This window comes from Lagopus leucura, unplaced genomic scaffold, assembly GCF_019238085.1.
Source record: "Lagopus leucura isolate 7727_CA_CO unplaced genomic scaffold, USGS_WTPT01 Super-Scaffold_1, whole genome shotgun sequence".
NCBI lineage: Eukaryota > Metazoa > Chordata > Aves > Galliformes > Phasianidae > Lagopus > Lagopus leucura.
Window position 1 is genome coordinate 24,546,692 of NW_024962250.1, and position 18,645 is coordinate 24,565,336.

Sequence of the window (18,645 nt, forward strand, 5' to 3'; positions counted from 1 at the left end):
TCAGTTTATTTTTGTGACTGACAGCAAATAATTGTTGGCAGGCTAAGTGCTCGTGTTGGTAATGTGCAGTTGATGCTTGTTGGTTGCCAGAACGGTGTCAGTTAGTTAATTTTTTCCATACGTTTCCATTTTCTATTTCTCAGAAGTTTTCTTGTATAACAAAGAGAGCTTTGTTCTAAGATGTCACTAAAATGGAAGATAGAAAATAAACTGACACACTTATGCTGTGTAATGTCTTAGTCATATGTGTGAGATACATATAAATTTAATCACTTGCAATTTTTTTAAAGGATGGACTAAATTTGGAAAATTCTGAATGCTTTAAAATGGGCTTAATGGCAACTGGTGATTCATATACGTGTATACATGTATTACAGATATATATATATATATCTTATATATATATATATACATATATATATATATATATATAAGAAAACCTTATTGACCAAGAGATTAATCTGACAAAGCAAATATATTGTTGTGCTTGTGATCTCAGCCTGCACCAGAAATATATCGTCTGCAGGTAGAAAATAACAGTTTGGTGGAACCCAGCAGTATACTCTAATTCAATGGAAAAACTAATGGAAGTATTAAATGAAATTAGAGTGCAGGGAAAACATTAGTAAAAGAGATTGGAATCTGACCAGAAAAACAAACATCTCTTACCCCCCAAAAAATCTCAATCATTTTAATATTTAAAAGGAAAATAATAAAAATAATATCAGTTCATTATCATTGGTTTCTAAAGGAATTTAGGTGAATGAGTGATTCTGTTTAGATCAACATTTTTGAAGTCAGGCATATGCCCAAAAGATTATACCTCTTAACTTAGACAGAACAGCACTACCATTGCTGATGGCAGTACATGTGTCATGTAGGAATCTCACTTGTTGGACTCTAGTGATTAGGTAGGAAGCAACATGCTTGTTTTATTGATTGGGGGGGGGGGAAAAAAGGTAGAGTTCTTCAAACAATCTAGTATGCTGTCACTGAAGCTTTTGAATAAGTGGTTTTCCTGATAATTGTTGACTATTGTCAAAATACCATTTCAGTTCTAATGATGGAATTGTCTATGATTTTCCCCAACATTTCATCAACTTTCAATTTTAATTATGCCTCTGGGCGTGGATATAGGCATAGTTTGAAGCACAGAAGGTTCAGTTCAAACATCAGGAAACACTTTGCAAGTGCCTGAGCACTTGTAGGTTACCTACAGAGGCTGTTGCATCTCTCTTCTTGGAGATAATCAGACGACATCTGGACATGTAGGTGAACGTGCATGAGAAAGGCAGTTGGACAAGATGACCCTGACTGTTCCTATTCAACCACTGCTGTTCTATAAAGAAACATAACTTCACTCAGGTCCTTTGGTTCATTCAAGTGTGTTTGTGTGATAGAGAAACATGCCTGCAGGGGAGATGCTATGGTATTTGACTCTGAAGAGTCTATTAGCTAAGTGCAGTTCCTGCTCACAGTGTCTATTTGATGTAAGATTTTCCTGCCAAGTGGATTTACCTGGAGAAATGTAATGAAGTTGTGATGACCACTCTCTGTGAAATTGACACTGGAATGATTAACAGTATAATTCTTATGCATCATTATGAACAGGCACATGGTATTAGGCAAATGAAAGTGAAGCCTCTGGTGTTTAAGGTTCCAGGAAGCACAGATGTACAGAGAATATTTCTTGCACTGGGGCAGCTTAAATGTCTCAATTATGCTTGTGTTTCTATTACAGCGCCTCTTTGCCAAATGCAGTTCCCAGACATTTACCTACACTTATGAGGATGTCTTTATCTTGGCAGATTGAAAACATCTAAAAAGTTCATTTTGACATTCTGAGTAGGGTAGATTTTCTAGTGGAATGCACTTCTCATTCCATGAGGGAAAAAAAATTCTGAGAAGTTTGATGTGACTTCTTGTATTTAGCATTAATCATGAAGGAAAGAGCTGCTTATTTTACATTATTCTAAATCCTTTGCAAGCACTTAACATGACTTGGGAACATTTTTTTTTTGTTTGTTTCACAAAATTTCCCAGTGAATAGGGAGGCCACAGTTAATCACATAAGTAAATAATGTGCTTTTCCTCGCTTCCTTTCACCATGCATTTGCTACTCAATTGCTTTTCCTTCTCGCAGCTTGTTGACTGAAGGTGAAATAGACCAAATCTGCTGGTTAAAACTTTGTACCTACTTAATTTGACTTTAATTAAGCATCAAGCATGACCCCATACTGGCTCACATCTCAATTCAGACCAGATACAAGCTAAAGTGGACACCTGGGACAGGTTTATAACAATGTTAGGAGCAGGGGGAATGGCTGTGGCATCAAAATATATTTGTGCCTCCAGGGCCCTGATATGTACCGTGCAATTGCCCCGTCACAGGAGGTAGGCAGAAGTACATGAGCTGTAGGAAGTACAAAGTACATGGCATGCATACAGATACATATGTGAATTTTGTTGCATGTTCCTCTACTCTTGAATCAAAACTAACACCTCTAAGGCCAGTGGCAATGTAGATTATGAAACTACTGCTATATCCAATGAAAACAGAAAGAAAACTTTACATTGTTTTAATTTCAATTTTAATTTTTTAAAAATTTTGATTAAGATTTTTTTTTTTTATACGTAGCTGGAATTTTCAGCTAGAGCTCCTTTCTCACAGTATTAGCCATTGAAGGGCTAGGTGTCAGTTTAACTTAGTTTTTAAGATTACCTTTAGTTTTTATGAGCAGTATGTTTCAGGGTAGGACAAATTGAATTTCTAAGAGTAGTTCCACGAGAGTGAACATAACTGAAGGCTTATTCTCTATCTTAAAAATAAAAAAAGTTTTACTAATGTTCTATTCAAAAAGTGCTTGATAACTGAAATGATTCATGTATATATAAAAATATATGTATTGATTAATGAATGTAATATATGTATTGTATATGTATTATATGAACATACATATGTAATACATATATTACGTAAAAAAGTCCTATAAGCTGCCTCTATTTCACTATTCTGAATGGTGTTTCTGCAATACTAATAATTTATCATGTTTAATTAGATAAAAAGATTTCAATTTAGTAAATTTTGAATATCCATGTTAATGAAGGATAATGAAAAACTGAATGAGAAAAGATAAATCAGAGTACTCAGATTCTGTCCCGTGAATAATAAACATCAACATCAAATTTATCAAATAATAAAAAAAGCCCCTATATTGTTGTGAAGTGGTGTTAATGCACAGGGTTCTGTGGAACTTCTGCATTATATTTGTGTATTGATGTTACTTAAGATTGCTACAGCTATGTAAATATTAAAATTAGAGCAGGGAGGGAAGCATATTTCCTCTTCCTATGGAAACACACTTGTTTTCTTGTACAGTGAGAAGAAAACAAATAGTGTGAAGAAAGCACTTCAATATTCCCTTTGAAATAAAAGTATTTAAATATTCAGATAATTTCAAATGTTTTCTTTCAGTGGAGCAGAATTTATTAAATTTGATGTTGATGTTTAGGAAAGTATAGTATAAACTAAAAGAATCATATCACAATGGATGTTGGAACGTTCTTTTTTTTAGCACAATTTTTATTATGATGCCTTTGCAACTTATCATACGTGTCCTCCACCCAAGGAAAGTATTCAAAACTGACACATTTCTGTTAACCTTTTCTTGTGAATGACCTTTTGTCATAAGCTTTTGGGCTATTTGTATCTCAAAAATACATTTTTCTATGAAGTTTTAGAGAGACTAAAATGTCAAACATCTTTCCTCTTCCAGATAAACAAAGGCAAAGCTCTTCTACCATGCAACATTTTATTTTTAGAGATCCGTATGAATAGCCTGATTTACACAAGTGCTGCACATTCAGCTTTATCTGTCTGTGAGAATTGTTGAGTACTTGATGCTTTTTAGAAATCATAAGGGGATCAATTGAAAAGTAATCCTTAAGAGGAAGAAAACACAGGATATTTCTATGTGAACATCATGCCCTTGTGAAAAGCTTCTCTGCAAGTTTGTCAGCTCTGCTACGCTACTTAACACTTTTCTCTAAGGAAAAAAAAAATTCAATTAAGGGCACATGAATCATTTTAAATAGTGTTAATTCGAACATCTGAATCTAAAAAAAGGAGTATTATTTCCGTTAGAAGTTGTTAGATGAAATGATGTTGTGTTATCCTACTTTGTTTGAATCCAAAGATTATTCCACAACTGAAATATGCATTAAGACCTCCAAATTTTGATATTTGAAACAAGCTGTTTTCTCTGTGTTCAAAGAAAACAAATCTCTCCAACACTGGAAATCCTTATACTTTACAATGTTATAGGAATCTTAGAGTGTCCTTTACAGATAGATGGAATAAATGCTATCAGTTTGCCCTTAATGTCAAATGACACTCCAGTTGAGACATGGTTCAGGTCAGCATTTTTACCTCAGAGCTTCTCTTCTTGTGCTTGGATCAAACTAGTTCACACTTAAAGATTTCTAGATAGAATGCCTTAGTAAAGAGGGTTGCTTTCTGCACCAGCTCATGACATTGCTGTATAGAGAGCTGTGTGGGATGACTGTACAGTGCTGTCATTGAAATCTACTGGAGGGGGTTCTGAGATACTCAAAAGTTCTTTTCCTACTTTTGGCTTCCTTTGGATGGGAAGAGCATTAAATTCCGCTATATTGACCCCAGTGTGTCTGTTGAAATTGTCTGTCATATAGTCACAAAAAACCTGCAAATATCAGGGACTAAACTCTAATCCATCACTATGAATTCTGAGCCAGCCTATGGCAGCCAGTGGATTTCTTTCAGATTTATAGCTATGTTAAAGGGTAACATATAGGCATGGAAGATAATGTGGTTTAAGGTCTCTCAAAAGACTGAGTCGGAATTCAAAGTTCAGCTATATTCTTTGAGGATTCATTTCTTTGTTCAGACTGTCCCTTCATCCTATGTCATTTGCATTGCTGATTCCTACCCTGCTTCTCAGAGGACATGAAAATATGTAACCAATCATCTTCTTGTTCACTTTTTATAGATTACTTTGATGTTCAAAATAAATCTCTGTATGCTGTAGATCAAAGAAGACAATTCCTTTCACCAAAGCAGTACAATAACTGAATTAGCATTTAATTTTGTTGTTGTTGTTGTTAATTTTATGTGGAGAGCATCACACTAATTTATCTGCTGTGACTGGATAGGTCTTCGGTGAGATTACAGGTAGGAGAGCAAGAGAATCATAATTAGATTTCATAGTTCAACCAGTATTTCAGCTGATCAAAACACTTAGATAGATTAAATTGACTGCTTAATTAAAAAATACATATTCAAAAAATGGGATAGAATAATATGAAAATATATATGATATGAATAATATGAAAATATATATTATAAAAATATATTTCATATATATGTAAAAATCTATGAAGAGTTTTCCTTTTTAGCTTAACATAAAAACATAACTGTTCAAAAAGCTCTCAAACTTTGTTTCAGGAGTCAATTTTTAGCTTTTTTTCATTAGTTATTTTCTCCTTTAAAATTAAACTGACACTAATTCTCAAATATAATTTCAAAGTTAATAATTGAATCATTATGCTTTAATCATTTTGAAAGTAAAGATCAAGCTTCACAGTTATATTTACGAAGGAGATCTGAAAACATTAACAAGTTTCACCTACATTGAGCAGTCATTCTTTGCACTGTAATTTAACTAAGTTTTATGATTATTATTGATGAATAATGTCTATATCTTTAACCTTTCTGTCCTTGCAAGATCATGGTATGTTGGTTCATGTACTAATTACATTTCAGGAAAATAATCTATTTGCTATTATTCATTTAAAATATTCATTTCTGGTGGTACGTTGTGTATAAATCTACAGCTCCAGGAAGTGAAGTTGCAAAACACTTAATACAAATCATGTCTGAATTGCTATTGGAGCCATGTTTCTAAAAACATGCTAATAGGTTGACTATTTCACCCTCAAATAAGAGTGTTTCTTAATATATTTAAAAAGCCTGATGGTCAAAAGGAGATGGCTATTGTAATTGTTACTGTTGCCAGCTAGATGTGGCCTGATGAGTTTGGCTTTTCAAAATGCAAATGTCATGTGGATTTCAGTGAGAGCTGAGTAATAATCGAGCAACTCTTCTGAGTTTATTTGTAATGTTTTTTCTTTAGGTAAATTGTTTCAAATGTTATCATTACATTATTATTAATGTTTATTAATATATTTGTTTTAATTTGACTTTTTAACTCCTGCAATAAACATACCATGAAAACTATGTTTCAAAAATCATCTATTTTCGCGTCTAAATTTGATTATCAAATGCTTACTGTGATTTGCACAAGAACTACATTAAAGATAGTGATTAGTGTAAAGTAGATTTGACATTTATGTTTATTTTCATAAATGGTGCAATTTTGCCTTCTTGGAGTTCTAAGTGAGTGTAGATGAGGGGTCAGCAACATCAATGCAGCCTAACAGTAAAGGGAAGAATTTGTCCATGGTATACAATTCGTACAAGGAAGTTTTTTTTCTTCAGGGAGAAAAAGATGTATCTATGGGGCTGAAAGAACAGGTAAAACACAATCAGTCATTCTACCTACCATACAGACTACAGGAGTGAATTTTACTTTGCCACCATTCTGTAGGTAGTAATTTCAGCAGCAGCTTCACTGAATCTGTATGATTTTAAATTCAATCTATTCTTGGAAGCACTCAAAAAAAACTAGATTGTCTAGACTGACCTGGGATAATAACCCTGTGCTTTTCATCCTGTTCTAATCCTTTATGCACTTTGATAACACGTGCAGAATTGCACTTAGAGTTCTGCAGGAAAAAAAAAAAGTCTGTACAAGGTGTTCCAGTTTTCTAACTAACACCAAGACATTTAGGGGCAAATGATATTATCATGAATGTGCAGGGAGCAGATGTAAATAGAAAAAAAAAAAAAGAAATTTTGACCTGAAGACCAAGAGCCAAGAATCAAGTTTCTTATATATGTAGAGCAATATCTTTCTCCCTCTCTCTCTTTTTTTTTTTTTCTTCTTTGACTATTACTACCTTTTTAATAATTGCTGTAAGTTAAGAGAATTCATGCCTTTTCCAAAGGTATTTGGAAACAGATCTCTTTGTCAACAGATATCTCCCCATCATTCTACATACTTTAGGATTAGAGTCATGATAACTGAAGTTCAACTCAGCCTGATTTTTGCCTCGGGCTCTGGCTGCATGTTCCTGACATTTCACTGGCCAAAAGCATGAACACTTCAATGAAATGATTCAAGAATACTTCCTTAGGAAGAGGGGAAAATGGGGCTGTGTTAGTAATAAATTTAAATAGTGATTGGATTATACTGAGCCATCAGTCAGTCTGTTTCTGAGGAATCATACTCAGATCCTGGTTTGTTTATAAGTATTTGAATTTGGAATTTCCTTAGAAAGCCTTTCTTGAGCTTTTAAGTATACTGGATAAAATGTATAACACAAAGAAGACTGATGTGAAAATGTGCCTTTCACACATTGTTTCAAGTTTGACATGTAGACATAGCCTGGCATATTTACTCAGTGTTGAAATCCTTTCTCACAGTTTACATCTATACAGTGCTAATTCAAAAATAAAATCCATGTTTGGAAGCACTATACAATTACATCAAATTAAAATTTCTTTAGTTCAAGCAAGACTTTGAAAAGTCCAATAAAACCATAAATTATTAGAGTGCAGAAAAGCAATGTGCTTTCTCCTGTGATAGATTGAGTTTCCTAGATTACTGGTTTTTTCCTAGCATTGCTAGGACTAATTCTTTGAAAAGAACATTTTTGTATAACGCATACTTCAATGATTTTTATGCAATATTAACTATCTCAAATGCTTTATTTCATATAATGCAAAAAAATAATAACAAATACTTCATATATTTGAAAACTTCCTTGTACAATGGTGAACCAGGAAGGATTAATATTTAATTGAGTAATTGAATAATATTTCAGTGATATCAGCATCTGTCCCCCTTATTTATTCTGAGATAAGAAATTTGAAGACCATTTCCAGTGAGGCAACACAGTACTTCTTAAAAAGATGAAAATAATTATTTTTTAAATGTTGTGGAGAAAGGAAGGAAATATGCCAAGTAATATTATGCCAAGTAATTATAGAATTTTAAGGAGCATGTACTGTATTGTTAATGTGTTAATTAAAATAATTTCTTTCATAAGTCATTACTTTCATAAGTGGTCACTTTGCAGTGTATGATTTGGTGGTTGTACATGACCCTTCAGTTAGCGTGTTAAAATCTTAAACTGGGTGTAGGTGTAAAAACCGTATCAATTTATGTTGCTAATGAAGACATAAACTATATCAAGAGCAAATATTTAATCTTTCTTGTCAAAATGGAAGAAATGTACTTCCTTAAGTAAAAAACTTACGGCTATAAAGTTTTTGATTTGGAACTCAAACACATCCAACTATCACAAATACTCATCTGCCATAAAGAAAACACATTCTCATTTTTGTTACTCTTGAAGTATTAAATTTTGTCACTCTTCGTATTAAATGTTTTCCCCTTAACTTTTCAGAAATTGCTTTTTTTTTCCTTATTATTTGTTAAAAACACTCTATTCCTTAAAGACTTCTCCTTCTACCTGAGCAAGTTGACTCTGCCATCTATGCAGCATGTTTGCGTTTTGGAGACTATGAACATAACTGTTTTGCAAAAATAGCTGCCGAAGACTCTTGTTCATTAATCACATTGTGCTTATTAATTTTTCATATATTTCTAGTGGAATGTTATTCTCCTTAGTCTTCTGTAATTCAGTAGAAGCCTGACACTAAGGGTCAAATGGCACATTTTGACTTCAGATAAACTAGGATAGATACACTAAATTGTAATTAGAAGAATTACTCCAAGTTTAGTGTGTAGAAAATATATAGTAAAAATCTTAAGGAGACCAGTTACAACATTCATAACATTTATAGTCGATTCCTCACAGTCAATGTACAAAGCCTCATCCAGCCTGGCCTTGAATGTCTCCAGGTAGGGAGAATCCACAACCTTGCTTTGCAAGCTGTTCTAATGTCTCACCACGATCACAGTAAAGAATTTTTTCCTAATGTCATTTAAATCTACCCTCTTCCAGTTTAAATCTATTTCCCCTCATCCTGACACTATATACGCTTATAAAAAGCCAATTTAGCCGTGATGTATGGTGTCGTAGGTGCTCTATGTGAGATTAAATGAGTCAATACTGAAGTCAACAGAACAGTTTTGAGTGACTTGAATCAGATCTCAAAAGTTTGGGCTAAGTCTTATGTATATTCTTCTTGTTCTGGATAACACTATACAGTAGTGTAATTGACAGCAAAATTTTGCTGTTGAATTAGGCAGCTCCTGCCAGTGTTTTATTGTCTTTTTTCTTTTTGAAAGGAAACTGCTGAAGCACTGAAGTATGTTCAGAGTTATGGTGCAGAAAATTAGAAATGAGTTGGAATAAAGAAATGAATTCAAATTGTCCATCTACAAATATTCTTTTCAATAATTCAAATTTCCGTAATAATTACCAGGAAGGGAAGTTACAAGATTTCACTCTACGCTGGAATGCAGAATTTACAAGCAAGCTTCCACTAAGTATGTGACCTTAAAATAATAGGAAGGACTTTGTATTTTATTCTAATTAAAGAAATTGATTTCACTTCATGTTCTGAGCTGTTACAGTCAGATGTATCATACAGAAAAAGAGTGGGGAAGTTGGCCCACATATATTTTGTGCCCACGTACTTGCCTGCCTGGTACTGAGTAGGCACTGAAGTAAAAAAAAAAGAGCTTAGTCCAATCAGTATTTTCTAAGATGTACTTTTTATCTTTTTCTCTGCTGTGCATAGTGGCTTTTGTTTTTTCCTCAGTCTCTTGGAATAGCTCTCATAGCAGGATTAGGTGCATCTGTTTACACACCCAATAAATAATCAGCAACTGCTGAGCTGAGCATGCATTGATTCATACAGAATGTTTATATATTTTCTCCTTGTGAGCAGCCTGATATTATCCAATTTATCTTATGCAAGATACCTAGCCCACAGAAGGTTTAGCTTTAATTTACTGGGTTATTAGTATCTGCAGTCTCTGCACTATCTGCAGCATTTTGTAGCCATAAATTATTTGGTAGCAATTATCCCTTAAAATGTAATGAATGCTTGTTTTCTGTGTCCTGAATTCAGAACAATTGTGAAACTGAAAATACTTGAGCAGGCTCCGTGGGCCTTTTCTCATAGGAAAATTGTATTTGTACATTTTGAATAAGTAATCACAACAGTAAGTATATATTTCATTTATAAAAGTGGTATAATTGAGTAGATAAAAGATGCATATTTTCTCTTTCTAAGCTGTCTACAACCCCTAGTCAATCTCAGTTAAGTAGATTGGAAAATTAGCATTGACACCAATATGATTTGAATTGCTACCAATATTATTACAATTATTATTAGCGTTCTTATTGGTTCATTTGTTGACTCGAATAAAGGTTTTCCTGTTGATATGCTAAATAAGATAAAACTGAACCAGGCAGTGCCTTCTCTGTTTGAATAGTACTACTGGCCTTAAAATACACATGCTTTTTTTTCAAAAAGGGAGTGTTCATATTTTAGATGTATTTTGCTTTCTTTGCTTTTGTCACTACTTTTCAATGGAATCATAGAATCACAAGGTAGGAAAGGACCTTCAGGATCACCTAGTCCAACCGTCCTCCCATTACTATTGGTACCACAAGCACTAAACCATATCTCGTAACTCCTCATCCAGATGCCTCTTGAACACTGTGAGGGACGGCAACTCCAACACCTTCCTGGGCAGGCCATGCCTCTCAACTCAAACTGCACGCTGGGCAGAAGGTGCTATAGCCCCTGGTTCGCATATTTGATTTCCATCATAAAGCAGGAGGAGCTTAATGAGTATCGGGGTGTAACTTTCAAAGGGAATAGGTCACATCAAAGGAACATATGTAGCTTCTGGAGAGTGGAAGAGCCCTTAAAACCTGCTGCATATGTGCAGTCAGAAACAACACCTTGAGGTATTAAAGAAAGTACAACATTATACATAACTAGAAAAAAAAAAAAAAAGAAAAAAAAAAAAAGAAAAAAAAAAAGCCCACGTTTTAGACTAGCCTCAGAGATTCCAGATAACAATTATACGAGTATTTGGACACAAAAACTGAACTAGTCATTTTCAGATTTGCTCACTAAAACCCACATTATGGTGTGCCATTCCAGACGCAATTATGGATCATCAGTTTAAATAAGGAAAAATTAGTTGGCACTGTGAACAAATAGCATCACCTACACAAAAGGCTTTGAAAAACTGGAAAGCACTCTTTTTTTCCATCTGTGGTTGAAGTACAAGCCTGGTCCCCTACTGAAATTAATTCTAGTTTTGCAGTTTACTTCAGTGGGACTAAGCTGTTTTGCTTACTTCCTATGCTTTGCATATGCAGCTTTTCTTCATATGCACTTGAATATCAGATGCCTTTTTCTCAGACTGCCCTTATCCTTCTTGATCAGTCTACAATTATCCTCATCTAGAATCATTCCATTTTATATCAGCTGATTATTATGATTGACGTCTAGCCTAAATCAAACAATCAGGATTGCGTTTGCTAGACTGTGCTTTTGAATGAATAAAGAAATTATTGTATTTTCCCTTCATAGCGCAACATACACTAAAATTTCCCCTAAACTAAATTAAAAATAAAAATAAAAATCAGAGTGGCCCTGGATCCAGAAGGTTAAATGAAAATATGAATGATCTTGAGTGAGTTGCCAACAACTTTTTCTGGAATGAGCATACAACCACAGAGCAGTACTGTTGAAGAATGGTGAGAACATAAAGCACAGAGCATTCCAAGTCTTTGACCATTATTTTTTCTGGCATAACAAATCTCTGATAATGCAAACAAATTCTATCTGGCATGTTAATGATGTATCAAGAAATCAAATAATGTAAACATGAAACAGCAGCATTAATCTGCAAGATGCCAGGTGTGAAATATAGGAAAAAATTCTGGATGAACTATACAAGTGTGCTTGGGGTAGACTATTAAGCCACAAAGATTTCAAATTTTTAAAAAATGTATCTGTGGGCTACTGCCATTTACATCCTACTCAACCTGGGAATTAGATCTCAATGATGTATGGTAGCTATTAAATTGTGGATAGTAGGGCTATGCTCTGATCCCTGCAGAGCCACTAATTGAGTTGTTCGTATATTAATGGATAAATGTTGAATACAGCTACAGAGACTAAAAAAGATCTATAGTTCTCTATATGTTGGGATAAGCACAAACTCAGAGCAAATTTAACATTCATTCATCCTCCTATGATTCCTATCTTCTGGTAACATTTCAACTACTTTACTAAATAATGACAAATGTTTGAAGCTAAGATGTCTGGAGAATGAAATTATTTTTTCAAAGTTAATTCCTCCAAAGAATCACTACCTTAAAGGTTGCTGTCAAAAGCAACTGGATTGAATTATGCCATGTACTGAGGGAAAAGGAGAGAGGATGCATGGAAGAGAAATATGTTATACATTCCAAATCTGCTTTTTTTAATGTTAGGTATATTAAGTTTAATAGCTTGAAGCAGGCTGTTTTGTTTTGACAGTGGGTCCATATTTATAATGATTATTTTAATTATCTGTGCAGCCTCACGTTGCTACTACATATAAAATTATTCTGGCTATAATTTTTTTAGGAACTAGAGTTCAAAGTTTATTTTATAGAATTATAAAATGTACTGTTTGGTAGTAGCACTCAAGAGGTCATCTAATTCAACTACCTGCCATAATCAAGACTGTCCTTGGCTTGGTAAGAGCTTTGATCAGGAAAGTCTTCTCCAGAGACTGAGATTCCACAGAATACTTAGGAAACTGGAGTGTAGATAACTACAGTTTCAATTCTGCAAACACAGTGTGTCTAAGTCCTAGACTCTCACTGCATTTCAGTCAAGAAGTATGAAATATGTGAAATTTATTTTAAATATAAATACAAAAGCAATATGATGAGAATATTCCTTTATGATATATTTGAAGGGCATAGTTTTTGTGCGTATATGTGGATTGCTCTTAGATATTTTGTAGATGCCACTTTTCTGAGATAATTTTAAATCATAGCCAGAGTTCAGCTGCATCTTTTAGCCCCAAGATGATCCAACATACATTAATTAACCCCACTGCTGCTCATAATACCTATTGATGAACAAATCTATTAAGGCTTCTGAGACTAAAAAAAGTTGATAATGATAGAACATCTTAAACCTGGTCGTTTGAAATTAGGAAAACTCTGACCCATACGCAAAGTTTCTGGCTGGCTTTAGCCAGTGATTAAATGATCATGTGCTTATTCAAAATACTCTGTCACTTTCTGTAGTCACATTCCAAAAACTTGAAGAAGACAAAAATTTGTGAACTTTCAGTGCCAGTTACAAAATACTTAAACTGGTTATTCAGAAAGTGTACAACGGTTGTACGTCAGTTAAAGGTATTGGAAAATCTAGAAGAAAACTACCAGTGGAAATGACTTCTGAAGACATAAGCAGTAAATTCTCTGGTTGTCATTCTCAGTGGGATGGAGTGAAAACTGGAGACATAATCTCATGATACCTTTCCAGTATTACCATTTGTAGTGTCATGTCTATGGATAATGATCCAGTACTAAGTATATGTGTGTACAGGAGTTTAAATTTCCAAATGTCCAGAAAACAAAGTTTTGCTATTTGTGCGTAGTCACAAGCAAATCTAGGACACATTAAACTACCATGGGTGCAACAGTATGGCACTTTATTTTATGAATGTATCATGTTGGATCTACCAGAACTCAGAGAATTGCTATTATTCACAGACACAGTCTAGCCTTTTTTTTTTTTTAAAGTAATTTCTCTTTATCTGTCCAGCTTCTTGGAATATCTGTACTACCTGAATCTCAATCTATAGATAAGAAAACTGTATTTATGCAGAAAAAAATCCCCAAAACAGGATCAATGTGGGATGTGTGAGATTCTCATTTAATCTCTTTTCTCCCACAGAAACTGTTGAATGAGTACCAATCTGTGGAGACCACTGGAACTGTGAGATAGAAAATTATGTCTTTTTTTTTGGACTGTTATGAGGACTGGGACAAAATGTGGCAGATGATATACTGGACTACTTTGGGAGGAGTGTTGCCAGTGGATCAAGGAAGATGATTCTTCCCTGTATTCAGCACTGGTGAGGCCTCATCTGGAGAACTGAGTCCAGTTCTGGACTTCACAGGGTGATAGATATGGAGACACTGTAGAGAAATCCAGCAAAGGGCCATGAACATAATGAAGGGGTTGTCCTATGAGGAAAGGCTAAGGGAGCTGAGACTGTTCATCCTGTCTCCCCCTAACTCAGGGAGGATCTTATGTTTGTATATATATATCTGGAAGGAGAGTGCAAGGAAGGAGAGTGCTTTTTCTGTGGAGCCCTGTGACAGGACAAGAAACAAAGGTCACAAACTAACATAGGTGGTTGTATCTGAATATGGGGAAGAACATCTGAACATTGAGTGTGACCAGGGGCAGACTGCCCAGAGGGAGTATGGAGTCTCCCTTCTTTGAGATATTCAAAGTCTGTCTGGATAATGTTCTCAGTAACCTCTGCCAGGTATTCCTGCTTGAGCAGAGGCATTGGAATGGATGAACAAAGTTAGTTCCAAACTCAACCATTTTGTGATTCTGTGACATATGAAAATATAGGGAAAATTCTAAGAGATTTCCACTAATAATCTGAAGGTTTGAAAGCTTGAAACATTCCCCATGATTCATATATAACAATTCCATTGAGTTTTCACTCTGTTATCTCTTTCAAATGTGAAAGCTGTTTTGGTCCATGCTATTCTTCAAGATAGTTTTAGATATTTATATTATGATTGTTGTTGTTTTTGTAGATCAATGCAGATCTACAGAATTATGAGCATTCATTTAAATTGGAAAAAAAAATCTAACTAAAGCAAAAAAAAAAATCAGGATACATTGCAGTATACTTAGTTTAGATCTACAGGATGAAGTACCGCTAATAAACTTATTGTGTGAAAGGCACTTTGGTAAATTCCAAATAACCAAGCCTTTCTAAATGTTTAATGCACAGATAATGGAGCTTTCAAACCCAGAATGAGAACTTTCTGCAGAACTCATTTGTGTCTGTAGCATTGTCTTTGATACTTTGAAGGCAAACATTCCAAGTGAGGAAATTTAGACTCCATCTATCTGGTGAAAAAATTAAGAGATTTTTGCTGGAATATTTGGATCTCCTTTACTAGTAGATCACATTCTAAATCATATTCCTTTGCTAATCCATGTGGAGAATCAGACTTTCTGCTGAGGTAAAGCCTCAAGAACAATCACTGTCATTCTAGTGCTTTTACCTTCTTGTGCCTCTGCTTTAACGTTTTGTTTTCATCTTTCAGAGCTAGCTGGCCAATGAAGATACATAAAACAGAATAAAGGAGGGATAGTTTAAGTTGTCAATTTTTAAGTTCTTGTAGATAAGCAGCCTTGAGATATCATCAGAACTAATAAAGTCAGCAACATATTTTTTAAAAGACCCTGAAATTGCTGAAACTGCATACATACATTTCTGAAAATCTGCTGAACTTTTGCAGGATCGAACAGTCTTGAATTAGACCTGGTGAATATAATACAGACATGGGAGTTTCATTTCATCACTATCACTAATGCTTATAAATGGTATTCTTGTTGCTAATGCTTTGCAATAAAAAAGCAGAAAAAAAAAAAAAAAAAAAAAAGATATGAAAGGTTTTAAAAGTGTAAAACAGGCTTAAAAAAAGAAAAAGATTAAGACTATTGAATGCATTCCTACAGCATATTTCAGAGAAATATCAAAATTCAAATTCCTGCTCTGCAAGATCCAAGGGAGACATTTAGTCTGTACCTTCTCTGGCAATATTTTACTTATTAAGACTATGCATTCACTGGTTCAAACAGTATTTCACTCTATAGTAAAGTGTTTAGGACTGTTGCTTCTGGATCTAAGAAACGGATTATTAGTTTACAACTCTAGTCAGGTTATACAGACACCTAAACTTGTGGTAATAGTGTTGGTTGATAGCAGTAATGGTAATGGAACTGACCTCAATGTAGGTCACCTCTCACAACAGAGAAAGCATGTCAGTGTCACTTCTAGGTTCTTTTATGATTTTTTTTTTATAGAAGTTTCCTGTTTTTTCAGTATTTCAGTTTCAAGGAGTCAGCATTCTTATATGAAGAAAAAAAAAGCATCCAATCAAACATTTTCTAATCATCCCTATTTTAATATATTTCAAGTTGTTGGAAATCAAAGCAAAATACAACTTTGGGACATTGCATAAAAGGAAGAAAAGAATCTAGTGACACTTTTGATAAAGAGTAGATATCAATTCCTGCTTACATACCAGTACCTGTAGTTCCTCCCTGGGGAAATAAATTCTAATAGCTGCACAGTGATGAAGGTATTGTTCAACACATTTGTATTTGTCATTCATTGACCAGATAATATCAAAGCACTGTTTCATAGTACTTGAACTTGTTGGATCTAAATTAGCAAGAGACTCTACATAAATAGTGGATGACTTGGACAGGAAGCCTGTTGCAGTTCGCTGGAAAACTGCCACATTTTCTGCAGTGGAAATGAGATGTGTAAGGTGGCAATGAACTGGAAAACACGCAATATAATTAGAGGAAGCTGGATCAGTTGGGAAAGTGAGTGGATTCAATAGCAGACTTTTTACAAGGTTTTTTTTCAGTGCTTGTGGAGAAACTATCCTCCTGAATAAACAAGTTGAAGTGATCCCTTGCCAGAAGGATGTCCACAGCTGATACATGAACTTCAGTTTTTGGTGTGTTTACCTCAACTAACAGTCCCTAGACTCAGTCACAGTTTCCTTTTATTTATGCCTTTTACAATTTCCATCGAATTCTGATAATTGTTTTGGAAGAAATTTTCCACTTTTGATTTTCACAGAGAAAAATACACATTCATTCATGAATTTAAATTATTCCACATACAGAAAAACTTTTTATTGAACATGGCCATGGTGTCTTTCTTTGCCTTACTCAGGGCTTCTTAACACCATCAGGGTACATTAACTAGGGCACAGGGCACACCAGCCAACACTCTCTTACTGTACCTTCTTCAGACATGAGAAATTGGTTCCCAGATCATTGAACTCTTGTGATCTGAGAAAGAACAGATTTGGCAGCTTCTCCACTTGGCTCATAGCTCCCTTGTGTAAGAAGACATAGATATTTGTTGCACCCTGATAAGTGTCTCAGAGTAGTTAAGGCAGCGGTTTGAGAGTGTGAGCTTGTTTCAGAGAATCCAGTTGTGTTTACATGACAGTAATCTGGGACTGTGTGTTCAAAGGACATGCATTGTCTACATATGTTGTACATACAAACATGTGCTCCAGTATTAAAACTTGTAAGTATTTTGAAAGAAATGGCACGTTTTGTGCCATTGTGCATATGATACCCAGCCCACATAGCAGTTTTCTTCATTAACTCACAGATGCTCAAGATACTTCAGGGACACCTTCTCAGGAAATTAGGTTACTCATCTTATTAAATAATAGGGTGCTCTAAAGTGCCCTCTCTTCTCCTTCAGCAATCCGGGTCACATTTCTTACTTTTTCTTTTTTGGAAATACTTATTTTTGTTAAAGGATTTATTCATATCTTTCTGCCTTAGTACTGAAGAATGATTATGTGTTATATGCAGTCTGGTGTTACCTCATTTGGAAAAAGAAAATCATGTAACTCTTTCTAAGCCACTAAGCCACTGTTGTTTATAGGCTAAAAAGAAACAAAAATGAAAGACGAGCAAAGGAAAAAGGAAAAAAGAAAAAAAATGAATGTTTTTTGTTACAATAGTCCTTTGAAACTAGATGAAATGATTCACAGTTTTGGAATTTTCAACCTCTCCCTTGGAATTTATTGATGTAGAAGCAGCAGACAGAAGCACTGGGCTGCTTGTAGGTAAAGGAACCATTCTTCAGTTTCACCCTAAGAGTGGTTGCTGCCTCAGTAAATGAAACAGACTGTGACAAAATGAGGAACAGAAGGAGCGAGTTAGCTGCTATTGCACCTTATGTGAACTGTTTTTGGATTTAGCCCTGGTGGTGGCCTCTTGTAGATTGGTTCTATCCGAGACTGTGAGCTGCGGTGTTCTAAGATAAATTATCAAATGTCAGGGTACCTGGGTTAACAATACAGTACTCGGGCTCACTTCTGGAGTTGGGATTGATCCTTTAACTCCACCCTGAAACTACAGCAGTTCTATCCTCTCCTTTTTCTCTTTACAGATAATTTCTAATGCCTTTATCATTAGATAAGGTTGGTGAGATATAACGTAACTTCCTTTTTTATGTGTTTTGAGTGACTGAGAATGAAAAGCTACTGACTCATAGCTGTAAATCCCACAGCTCATAGCAACTTTCTGATGACATCAGAGATTTTTATGCTCCATTAAGAAAGAAGCTAAGTACTCCAAATCTGAACTGCAATCCTTTTTGTAGCTCTCAACACCCCAATAACAGGCTTTGCTTCTTGTATTATTTTCTTATCAGGATTCAGGTACAATATTATCTGTTTCTC